General features: G+C 36.4%; 1 long non-coding RNA gene across 1 annotated transcript; it reads left to right on the top strand.

Annotated features, from left to right (window-relative positions):
* The first annotated feature begins 7,441 nt into the window (after positions 1–7,441).
* On the top strand, positions 7,442–8,375 carry LOC143751463 (uncharacterized). The gene is made up of 3 exons (XR_013207232.1): positions 7,442–7,549; positions 7,713–7,777; positions 8,058–8,375. It is a non-coding gene; the product is annotated as an uncharacterized LOC143751463 (long non-coding RNA).
* The last annotated feature ends 4,290 nt before the right edge of the window (positions 8,376–12,665 follow it).

The raw sequence follows: 12,665 nt of genomic DNA, 5'->3' as shown, positions 1-12,665 counted from the left end.
ATCTACGTGTCAAATGATCAAATAACTGTGAAATTATCAAAAGCCAAATCTTTTGACAAATGCCGACACTATCAGCCCGCTGTGTTTAGTGGCTATTTCTTGCTACTTGATTTGACCCATTAATTATATTATAGGCGGCTAGTCTATATATCATTGACTCGAATTAAATATGTAATTGAGATATAAGAACATATTTAGTTGAACGAAATGTTTTACATTGAACAAACGAGGACATTAGGCCTACATACATTTTGAAAAACAAAAACAAAAAAACTAACTGAATAAAATAGCATAACATTGGCAGCTGGCAGGCAATTCACATATTCTGTCGTGAATTTTCATGAATGAGTAAATAATCTCATGTCAATGCAATATTGTTCTTCAGAAATCGAATGTTGACCGTCAAAATAATGACACGTTTAAAACTACTATCAAAAGCTCCAAGGGGTAGCTATGAAGGTCAGGGGTTATGCTGTGGCCATGCAGTGGGGGTGCCGTTGAATAAAAAAAAATAAGAGTACAAAAATACGAACAATACGAGTGATTTATAAAGAGAGTCAACTTTTATACAAAAAGCCTTAACATTGATTGGTCAGAAAAAAAACCTATCTCGTGGGTTAAACAGTCAAAAATTGACACACTTCCTTGTCGAATCTAATTCTAAAATTAAACAATCGATTACCCAAAATAATAGGCTAACTAATAATTATAATAATAATACTACTACAACTAATAATAATAATAATGACCAACTTTATATTTGGTCTTTAATTGTGGATTTAAATGAAGGCTACTTACTGTGTACAAGTTATTACATTGTTGGCTACTTTGAGTTACTTGCATTAGCCTACATATATAGGCCACTGTGTAACTAATAACTGATACTAAGCCTGCTAAATAATACGAATTTATATGTGTAATGTTTACTGTCTACATATAATGATCGCTTGGTGAATTTGTTCATGAAATGTAGTCTGTTTTCCCGACTTCTTGTAGCCTACGCTATTTTTTTATTATTATTTTTTATTTTTTTATACTCTCTCTTAGCCTTTTTCTGTGAATCAACGATGAAAAAGTAAGTACAACGATCCATTTGCTTGGGAATCGCATGTTTTCACGGATAGGTGACAGAGACGAGAGAGATAGAGAGAGACTGAATTAATAGACGTGATAATTTCACACTAAAGAAAAACACTATTTCATGTGGCTCTATCTGTTCCATCAGAGCGCAGCTGTGCTGTTATGATGAAGTTTGATGATGATGGTCTGAATCTTCCTTCAGGCGACTCATAGCTGCAGGCAGCACCAGTGCCCGACCCTGATAAACGACTTAAACACACACGGGCTCGCCAGATCACTTGTGTTGCTCTCTTCATCCCCCCCCCCCAACACACACACATACAATACACAGAACACTCAGTTTGGCTTATTGCACCTCTACCGGATATATTTATTTATACAAACATCACAGAGGGTAGCCTACTGCACAAATGCGAATCTTAAATTAGAGTATTTGGTGAAATTGTTACAACATATTGTTCAATATATATATATATATATATATACATGCGTGTGTGTGTGTGTGTGTGTGTGTGTGTGTGTGTGTGTGTGTGTGTGTGTGTGTGTGTGTGTGTGTGTGCGTGCGTGTGTGTGTGTGTCTGTGCGTGTGCACTGTTTTATTTCAAATGTTTTCTTTACTCATCCCCATAGGCGCGTGATGACTCCGATTCTCAACCGATGAACTGCATAATATAATGTTCCGATCCAATCTGACTTCTGACCTGTAATGCTGCCTGAATCATAATCATACACTGTTCGTTCGTTGGCCAGAGGAGAACTGGCCCCCCGACTGAGCCTGGTTTCTCCCAAGGTTTTGTTTTCTCCTTTTTGTCACCTGATGAAGTTTTGGTTCCTTGCCACTGTCGCCTTTTCGCATTTCTTCGCCTTTGTCACCATTGGCTTATGGCTTGCTTAGTTGGGGACATTTAATTTTATATTTAACAATATTATTACAACATCATTTTCCTGTTATCTCTATAAAGCTGCTTTGAAACAATCTGTATTGTAAAAAGCGCTATATAAATAAAGGTGACTTTACGAACAATTTATTTTTTTGGCTAAAACTGAGAAGGGCAACTAATTTTACATTTCCCCAGACAATTTAGTAGAAAGAAACCATCAGGCACCAATTATCCAATTAGTCAAATTCAACATTACCTTTTCGACTTCATCACCTTTTTGAAAACCGTAAATTATAACTGAAACCGTACCAATCATTTTTGAAAGCGGTTCATTCATCTTCACCGATTTGCAAGACACAAACAATTTTACAAGGAAACACCAGGGTTTAAAATAAGTTCTTCTAAATTATGTCAAGAGAGTTTACAGCAGCCTGAAAATACTGCATTACCCGACCCCTTTCTCTTCCTCTTTCAGCAGACATGGTTGCATTTGGAGAGAACGTGGGTATGTAATTTTTTTCCTTTCTTTCTTTTGCTCACATTATTATTATTATTATTATTATTATTATTTTAAACATGTCTGCTTTAATGTTGACCAATCAATGAGGGTGAAATGGTTTAATGCTCCATCATGCAGCACAACTGATCACTTCTCCTGTGGTGTTACACAATCTAGCCAGAAAAAAAGACCATTGCATGAGACAGATGTGAGGTCACAATTAGGTTAACAATTATATTTTGGTTTGGGGTGATTCCTGAGAGTAGGGAACTACTCAGATAACTAATTATAGAAACATGGTCAAAAATACAGAACTGTGGCAATAACATTGCAAGCGATTTCAAATTAATTTTATGTGTCAGCCTGTTTCTCCTAATTCTTGCTATTTTGCCAGAACTCTTTTAGGGCATGAACAGAAGACACCCATTAGAAACTATCCTGAGTTAGTGAAGTGTTTCCCAACAATTACCATTTAACCCACATCTCGTCTATTGCATTATCTTAGCTGCATGAAACACTGAAATTGTTCAGCTTATAATGATAAGAATTACTAAAAGAATCACAGATGTCTCAGGAGAGTTCAAAAAAGTATACTCTGTCAACTATTACTTTCAGTTACGTTAGGGCTTGGTTTAGTTGGTTAGATTTTATTATCATATTGGTTTAAGTCTTGTTGATGAGCCATCATTTCGGAATGCTTGGTAACTTGCAGGCCGTGATTCAACATACAGTATGTAATTGTGATTTGTCATTTTATCAGCTTCAGGCTCTTAACTGGGTATAGAAACGACCATATGTAAGAATGGATGATCGTGCAAACATAACAAAATAGCTTCAAAGACAGTTGCACTGTCACTTCCCTCACTGATGTTTATTGTCAAATGCACAATAAATATCTCATCCTTGACTGTGTTTAACACAAGTTTCATTAAAGTAGTCCATTACTTGTAGAGCCTGAGGCCCGATAGCAGCAGGAGAGAGAGCAAGAGAGAACGAAAGAAGAGTAGAGAGCTGAGAAAAGCTCATTGATAATTAAGTGTTGGTTGCTCACTGTGTGAGGTGTCGCTGTACTTTGCTTACCAATCCAATGGCTGTTGGTCTCCTCCTCCGTTTGTGCCGGCATCACGTGCCATCTAATAGCCTTCAATTAGAGCAACGGGAGCTGGGGTTAATTATGACTTAACACATTTGATTGAGTGGATCAGATCAGCAGTGATGGGGACTCAAGGGGAGAGGGACTCATTTATTAGTCTCTATTTGTGTCCTTGTTTCGAAGTGTTAAAGATGGTGGCTAAATATTGTTGGTGTGGGACTCTCAAAGCTTCTTGTGTCAGATCACACCAGGCATATTTGCGTGCCACATTCAAACCATGTGCTTTGCATGTCTATAACTGCACGCACCTGCCCCTGTAGAGAGTGTAAAGGGATATAGGCAAGAAAATGAACACAGACCAACATAATACTGTTTGCAGTAAAATATGAGGTTTATCGAGAAAAAGGAGGTTTGACCCTGAGGTTTGCGTCCAACCATTCCATTGGAAGCCAGAACCTTGGCTGATTACGAACGATTTTGGAAAAATCTTCTGGCTGCCGAAAGATTCTGTTGCCTCCCTCGGGATATCATCACGACTGTTTCTCAAAGGTTAAAGTCTTCCTTCAGTAACACAAACGCAACTTTTTAACTTATGGCCCAAAGACACAAAATCAAGGAACCATCACTGAAGGGTAAATATTTACAGTGGTAGACTTGAAAGAGCGGGAGAGAAAAGAGAAAATTTAAAGATCGAAAAAGGACAGCAAAAAGAATGACAGAAAAGCAAGTGATTTATAACAGGCAAATTGATCGTGATCATTATGCCAAATAAGCGGCTTCCTCCCACTGTTGAACAGATCCACACAATAAAAGTAAGTTGGGAATGAAGCTTTTGACAGGCTGCTAATGAATCGCTGTAGGCCCATCTGCCTCAATGCAAACAGAAATGTGGTTGGATCTCGTGAACTGTTACCACTGTCACTGTAAACAATTATTGTCAAACATATTTACTTGCAATCATTTTAGCAGATGTCACACTTTTTGTTTCCGCCCGGCTTTTGTATCTCTCATTTGCAGACGTGCCACTTGCCCTGAACACACTTTTTGCTTGAATATTGAGCAGGTATTTGCAGAGGTGCTTTAGGGCACAAAGTTGTGAGGGGGAGAGAGGCTAAGAATGGTTGGAAAGCGAGAGAGGAGATTATCTGGCCCCCTCATCAGGAGAGCGGCCCACTCCCTACCCATGATGCCCTGAGGCCTAGGGGGGCAGCCCTGCCTCGCAGTCATGCACCTCTTTATCACCCTAATCTGTTAATTGTGGAAGCTCAATTGGCACATGGTGGCTTTTTATTACAGCCTACCCGCATTAACCAGACAGAGACTGTGGCGGAGTCTGTGCAGACCCTGTGTCCTCATCCGCTCTCTTTAGTGTCAGCTTTAAATGGGCTTGTCCCAAAAGGTGAGCCTTTTTTTTCTCAAGACTGTGCAAAATTGATCCTGGTGCAGGGTGTTGCCTTTTCTAATTTTTGCTCCCCTTCTGCTCATTTTCTTTAGTGTGACTTGAAAAAAAAAAAAGAAAAAAAAATTGAAAACAAAACAGAGCATGCTGCTGATTTTTTTAGTTTTTGTGTTAACCACATGGAGTGGGCCGTCTGTTTCAAATAGCTCTTTTACTAAGACTGTCTGACTTAATTTCCTCCAATCTGATGCTCAGCATATTTTTAGTCAAAAGCATTAGTTTTGATAAAAGTGCACTTCAGACTGACAGTGTTAGAGAATGTAAATTGTGGTAATTTGCATTAGAAAATAAAATAATGTAAATAATATATAGGCAACATTAGGTGTTATTTCAGGCAATACAATGTGCTTAACATGAAAATATAAACAGTAAATTTAGCCCAAGAGCAGTGTAAGGCCCCACTCAGTGTTGGTTATTCAAATCAGAGCAATATGTGAATTCACAACTTTTATGAGAAACAATTTTTTCTCATATGGAGTAATAGGAATATTTGGTAACACTTTATTTTACATTGTCCTTGTTACATGTTACATGTACTTACCATAGTAATAACAGTAATTTATGCACAATTACATGCAACTAACCCTCAACCAAACCCTTATCCTACGTTAACCCTATAATACATGTTGTTAATTAATATTACTCAGTACTTAAATCTATAATTACACTGTAACAATGAGACCTTAAAATAAAGTGTAACCGAAGATTTCAAATAAGACTGACTTCAGCAAGATTGTATACCTTTTGCATATATAGACAAGATTATGCATACACACCTTTTTCTAATACTGTATGATTACAGTAAAACAAAAAACAAAAATCCTAAAGCCCATTATGTGTTTTTCTACTACAGATTTGCAGTAAACTTACAGTAAATTTTTACAGTGTAGCTTTATAAATAAGAACAAAAGGTAGATTTTATTTTTAATGTAAAGCTATTTATGACTATTGGCTAACCCTTACCTTTCCCCTAAAATAAAACTTTTAAAACATTGTTGACTATTTATTAATCCTTTTTTTCTTTTTAAATATTTGAGTTAAAAGGAAAAAGAAGGTTCTATTAGATTTAGCTCACTTCGGGCTCTCTTTGAAACACACTTTGCCCTAGTGTTCTTAATCAAAAACGGTTGGGTTGAACAGAAAGTCCAGGCCACCAGAAATGTGGTACAGCAACTTGGTGACAGCCCAATGGAGTGAGCGATTTATGACAGGCTATTAACAGTTGCTGTTCTCCCTCACTGCAAACAGGTGTTTGACTAATCTACTGAAAACTCCATATAAGAACACTTTCTCTGCACTTCAGAAGGTACCAACACATGTACACAAGCATACACAGAATCACACACATGCAAGCCTTTCAATTGACCTATTGTGCAGTATACCAATAATAACATGGTACTAAACAATTTTTTGTTTTTTACTGTACATGGTAGTACAAGGTAACAGGTTGTACAAATCACATCTATGTTCAAATAGAAAAACAAAACGGATAGTAATATCATCATTTTATTTGTACTTTAGTTGTACGTTAATTGTAAATTATTGTTTTTTCTCTGATGTGTCACATTCTACTCTAGAAAGACTAGGTGGATGAGTCAAAATGCAGCAGCATGAGAAATTAGATTTGGGGAAGATTGAATTTGACCATTTTATTGAATGGAATTTAGCAAGATTGTTGGAGAATAACTAATTAAAATTGGGAACACTAACATAACTGCATTTTACATATGTAACAGCAGTTCACATTATTGCAAGCTACTTTGTAGAGATGTAACATTACACTGTAAACAAAATTCCTGTAAATTTACATGGAAATTTAATAGCAAAATGCTGTTTTAATGTAATAGCTGTAAGTTACTGTTTTTTGCTATGCATTATGGGAGATTGTGGGAGACAGACGCATCATGGGAGACAGACGGTCGTCTGCCTGAAACTTGTTATTTTAGTTGATAAAGTTTTAAATATGGATATTTGTCTTACACCAACGCATCGCTTTGCTTCAAAAGGCCTTTATTAACCCCTCAGAGCAGTTTGAGACACTTTTATCATGGATGGATGCACTTTTATGGACTTAAAAAAAATGGTGCGCATTCACTCCCATTATAAAGCTTGGAAGAGCCAGGACATTAAAATTGTATTCGTATTAAAAAGATGATTGTCATATACACCTAAGATGGCTTCAGGATGACTAAATCATGGGATAATTTTAATTTTTGGGTGAACTATCCCTTTAATCTAAGTCACCAGTCATTTCATCTAATATCTAGATATAAGACCAAAGCATCATAAACTAGACTGCAGTTGCTAGATGTATGGTGAAAAGTGTTTGGTTTGTTCTCACCCAAACAAATTGAATCACTTCAGAAAACTGGTTAAACCATGTGACACATATGAATTACCTTTATCCTTCATTTACTATGCCTGGTGTTTGAAAGTTTGATCCCCATTATCTTCTTTTGCATTGTTGGGACAAACAGGCATTTCATCTCTATTAAAATATCATCTTTTGCATCACTGGAGTTTAAATCTGCATAAGGGTGAGTAAATGAGAACATTTTAATTTTTACATAAACCATTCATATTCTGAATATCATAGGTCTATTGCCTCTGTAGAATATAAGCAACAAGTAGCACATTACATTTTAAAAATTGTATTTGCAGACATTGTCATACATCTTAAATTGTTTTCTTTACCAATAGATGTCTGCCACTCCTGCTGACCTTGAGAAAATGCTTGCCTGTGTCTCCTTGTTTTACCCTTCTTGGTAAGTATGTCATAATAGATATGTTTGCATTTTGTTTCACTAAAACAAAGCTCACATTTCAAAACTGAAACATAACTTTAGTTTATCAGGAGAAGAGCCACATTTATATGCCTCATGCTAGAATCCACTGACTATAAATGTACTCTGACTGTATGACCTGTGCAGTTTATTCCAAGTTTTCAGTTAATTGTCCAGTAGTTTTTGGTTAGACATTTTTACATAATCAAAATTATACACTGCAAATCATTTTAATTGAAAAATTTCTCCTCTTATTTTTCAGATACTTTATCGGTATAAATCCATAAAAGAGGACCAAAGCTGCACGGAGAAAAGAGGTGTGTAAAACAACTGGGAAAACTGTGCAGAAAAAGACTTTAACCATCAGTCCAAAAGTATCAACAGCTGATATATATTTTATAAACTATTTGTTTTGATATAAAATAATGGGGCAGTGTTCACTGAAACCTGACTTGAGAGTATATTTGTATTTTATGAACAGTTAAGGTATGTATGTATATATGTATGTAATTATGTATGGCTGTTTTAAGGCATATTGTAAAAGTCTATCTAGTGTTGTATGAGAATAAATCTAAAAGTTTATCTAGTGTTGTGTTGTTCTCTTTTGTAATCCACATAACTAAAATGGATAGTAACACAACTACTATGATGAGCGTACAGTGATGGCTCTAATGATGCGTTCAAGCCATGTCGGAAATATCGTATTTACTAGTTGCACATGACCTCCACCACAATGTCGTTAATACGAGTGGAAAGCTTGGGATTTTCTTTAAGCCCTGATGTTTATGAGTTGGGGGCGTGTCAGTGAGAAACAATAATCCTGTAAAGTGGTTGCCAGCATCGTACTGTAAAAATACGGTGTGTAACTGTTTTTGAAATTAACAGCTAAATATCGTTTTGTCAGCTAAAGTATATAACTGTATTTAACAACATATAGCTGTAGCTGACAAAACGCTATTTAGCTGTTAGTTTTAAAAACAGTAACACACCATATTTTTTTACGTTATGATGTTGGCAACCACAGCTGCCAGTATTTTACAGTTTTTTTACTGGATAGTTATACATTAAAAAAGATATTGCCCCCTTAAGTAGCTTCTTTCAGAATGAAATGCTAACAAGTTAGCTAATATTTTACAGGTGTGTGCAGATAACATATTTTCCAATGCAAACACACACATCAGAAACGACTGTTTCAGCACACCGAATGTGTTATATACAATTGTGTTAAAAAGACTTAATGACTGTTTGTCTCATTGGGTCAAAAATTTGGGTTTCTCCTGTCCAGCAGATAGTTTACAGTGCCTAGCATAAGTCAACACACCCATTCTAAAGTTGACTAAAAAGAGGAATAAAAAATCTCATCTTTTGGAAATCTTAATGCCTTAATTTAAAAACATGAGGAAAAATCCAACCTTTAAGGACACCAATTTACTTTGTGAATGAACAATGTATCGTGAACAAATACATTTTCTTCCTTAAATTACAGGTTGCATAAGTCAGGACACCCCTATGTTAAATTCCGATAGAGGCAGGCAGATTTTTATTTTTAAAGGCAAGTTGTTTCATGGATCCAGGATACTATGCATCCTGATAAAGTTGCCTTGGCCTATGGAATTAAAATATCCCCATATCACCACATACCCTTCACCATAGAGAGATTGGCATGGTGCACTTTCCATAAGATCATCTCTCAATGCAAATCAAACCAGCTATTAGCCTAACTGAAATAACACAATGCCAATCTTTAAGTATGGTGAAGGGTATGGGATGATATGGGGATATTTTAATTCCAAAGGCCAAGAGAACTTTATCAGGATGCATAGTATCCTGGATCCATAAAACAACTGGCCTTTAAAATAAAAATCTGCCTGGTGTGTCCTTACTTATGCAACCTGCATTTTAAGGAAGAACATTATTTATTTACAATACATTATTCATTCACAAAGAAAATTGGTGTCCTTAAAGGTTGGATTTTTCTAAATTTTTTAAATTAAGGCATTAAGATACATTTCCAAAAGATGATTTTTTATTCCTCTTTTTAGTCAACTTTAGCATGGGTGTGTTCACTTATGCTAGGCGCTGTAGATTTGGATTCCTCGTCTGTCTAAATGCAGTTCATTTTATCATATTGTGCGGCTACTGTAGGTGTAGGCCAACTTAAATAGGGTTTTACAAGTTAAAAGAAGTCTGTACCCCAGGCAACATTTTATTACAACTAATGTTTACCTCTGACAATACATTGTAAGTGTTTTATTATTAAGTTTGGACAAATCATTTGCCTGGGGTTGAAGGTGCTATGCCATTGAAATGTAATCCCAAAGCTGATCTCATTACTGCCAAGACAAACAAGAAGAAATCAATTTCAGGGGGAAAGAAGAAGAGGAGAGAGAGAAAAAAAAGTGAAACAAATAAGATCATAAAAGAATAGGAAAAATGTTGATGCACCATGAGATTTGTTGACACCATGGTTTTCTTGGCTTTTGTCTGCACTTTACACTTGTTACTCAAAGTGCAGTACAGATATATTGAATTAAAGACTTGTATTCATTATAAACATACATTGTTTCGGTCTTCAGGGAGACTGCATTCAAGTCAAGTCAAGTCACTTTTATTTATATAGCGCTTTTAACAATATGGACTGTTTCAAAGCAGCTTTACAGTGATAAATTAAAGTAGCCTAACAGAAATTGTTTTGGCTTTACAGCAGCTCTAGAATAAAGTTATTGTCCAGCTAAAGTTAGTTTTGATTGATTCACTTCCATTGCAACGATCATTAGTTATTAACTTAGGGGCCGCTACGTCACACCGTTCTAACAGAAAATTCTTTAATGCGATCCGGCCGCTCATTTGCATAAAACAGTGCCTGGTGGCTCTGAGAATTTTTTATCGCTTCTGCGTAGCCACGTGAATCGGAATTATCCCAACAATGTTTTATCAGTACAGAGGTAAAGGGAAGGGGGCCTTCACAAGGGAGAGACTAGTTGACACTTCAGCACTGCGTGTCCATGTGCAGGTCCTTCATCAGATCCGGATACGGCCTGGATCTGGCGGACTGCGGTAAACCTCGGGATAAACAGAGAGACTAATATTAGAGTAGACACCATCCTTCTTATGATGTACAAAGTACATCAGGATTTATGGGAAGTGTTTCCGGTTCAGTGCCTTTATACTACATCCACATGCCTGACATCACTGCAACTTTGGGAAGCTGTATTGAAGGCTGAGCTGACACTGCTGTAATTCACAGATCTTAGCATGCACCACACAGATTTTCATACTTACAAAACATGCATTGAAAGTTATCTTAACTACACTGAATACATTGTTAGTCATTTTCATGGATAAAGAATGTAAACAATCTGTAAAACCTGTAACCTTACCACTTGCACTAAACATTATAAAATACATTATTGAAATATTTTGAGATATAGTAAAATAAATTTTAAAAGGCATTTAAAAAAAGTGAATATTTTTTAAGAGTAAAATATACTTAAAAATGATTTAAATTTTTTGATATATATATATATTTTTAAAGAATATTTAAGAACCCAATTTATTATGAAAAGAGCATTCATCAGTTTTGTTTTCAGTTATGAATGTTTTACTTTGAGTTTAATGTTACATTTATTCAGTTAATTATAATGTTTATAATTTTGGTATCATGTGTTTAGTGCCATGTTTATATTTGCATGGTTATTTTTGGACAATTTTGATTAAGTTTAAGTGTGCTCACCACCTGTATTATTAGTATATTTTATAGTATCAAACATATTTTGATAGCCCAAAAGGGTATATTACAGTAACAGTAATTGAATTACATTACAGTTAGGAACAGTAAAATGCTGTTACTAAAATTCCAGCTTGTCATCCTTAAAACATTTGATATGTGTGGTATCAAATCTAGGTTGTCAGACTAATAATTGTTCCCTACTGGAGATAAAATAGGTGATCCGAACCATAACTAGAGACCAAAATATCAGAGACTTGGGTGTCAAAGGCAACTGCCCAGAATGCATAAGAAACTGTCAACCACCCTGCCAACCACCAACAATACCCTAGAGTCCTTACCTTACTGCCTAACAAATATCAGTGAAATACAAGTGAGAGGAGTAGCCTGTGCGTTCAGAATACTAGCCGATATACACTCCCTACCTGTCAATTATTTTGCACGTTCAGGTTTGCTGACACCGACATTTTTTTGGAGGGTGGGGTTTTAGAGAGATGGTGTGTGGTTACAACTGAAATGACTGAAATTGCTTGCAGCACCTTTAAACAGCATTGAATTTAGAGAAGAGTATTTACACACAGAAAATTGTGTGTGTGTGTGTGTGTGTGTGTGTGTGTGTGTGTGTGTGTGTGTGTGTGTGTGTGTGTGTGTGTGTGTGTGTGTGTGTGCGTGCGTGTGTGTGTCAAGTGTGAGTGTCTGGGAACAGCAGAGGATATGACAGAGTCAGCAGCAGAAAGAGTGACTCACTTACTTCTGCCCTAACACTGCCTCACTCTGACCTTTAACAGCACATGGCCCTCACACACACACACACACACACACACACACACACACACACACACACACACACACACACACACACACACACACACACACACACACAGACACAGACACACGCACGCACGCATGCACGCATGCACGCACGCACGCACACACACACACACACACACAGTGGAGGGCTACTACAGTGCTCATTCACATTTTAAAACAGAGAGCAGAAATTAGCCTGAAGAAGAAATGCACAAGCAGATCTCTGGCACAATGCCACTACTCACAAATAAACCCACAACAAAGCAAAGAGAAGGAAAGGTGAGAAGTTAAGATGGAGAAAAAGCGGCAAATAATGACCAGCTAACGGGGTTA

The sequence above is a fragment of the Siphateles boraxobius genome, unplaced genomic scaffold, assembly GCF_051911475.1.
Source record: "Siphateles boraxobius isolate OS27281-9 unplaced genomic scaffold, OSU_SipBor_1 26, whole genome shotgun sequence".
NCBI classification, from domain to species: Eukaryota; Metazoa; Chordata; class Actinopteri; order Cypriniformes; family Leuciscidae; genus Siphateles; species Siphateles boraxobius.
Note: the sequence above shows the minus strand (reverse complement) of the source record. Positions and strands in the feature narration are given on the sequence as shown.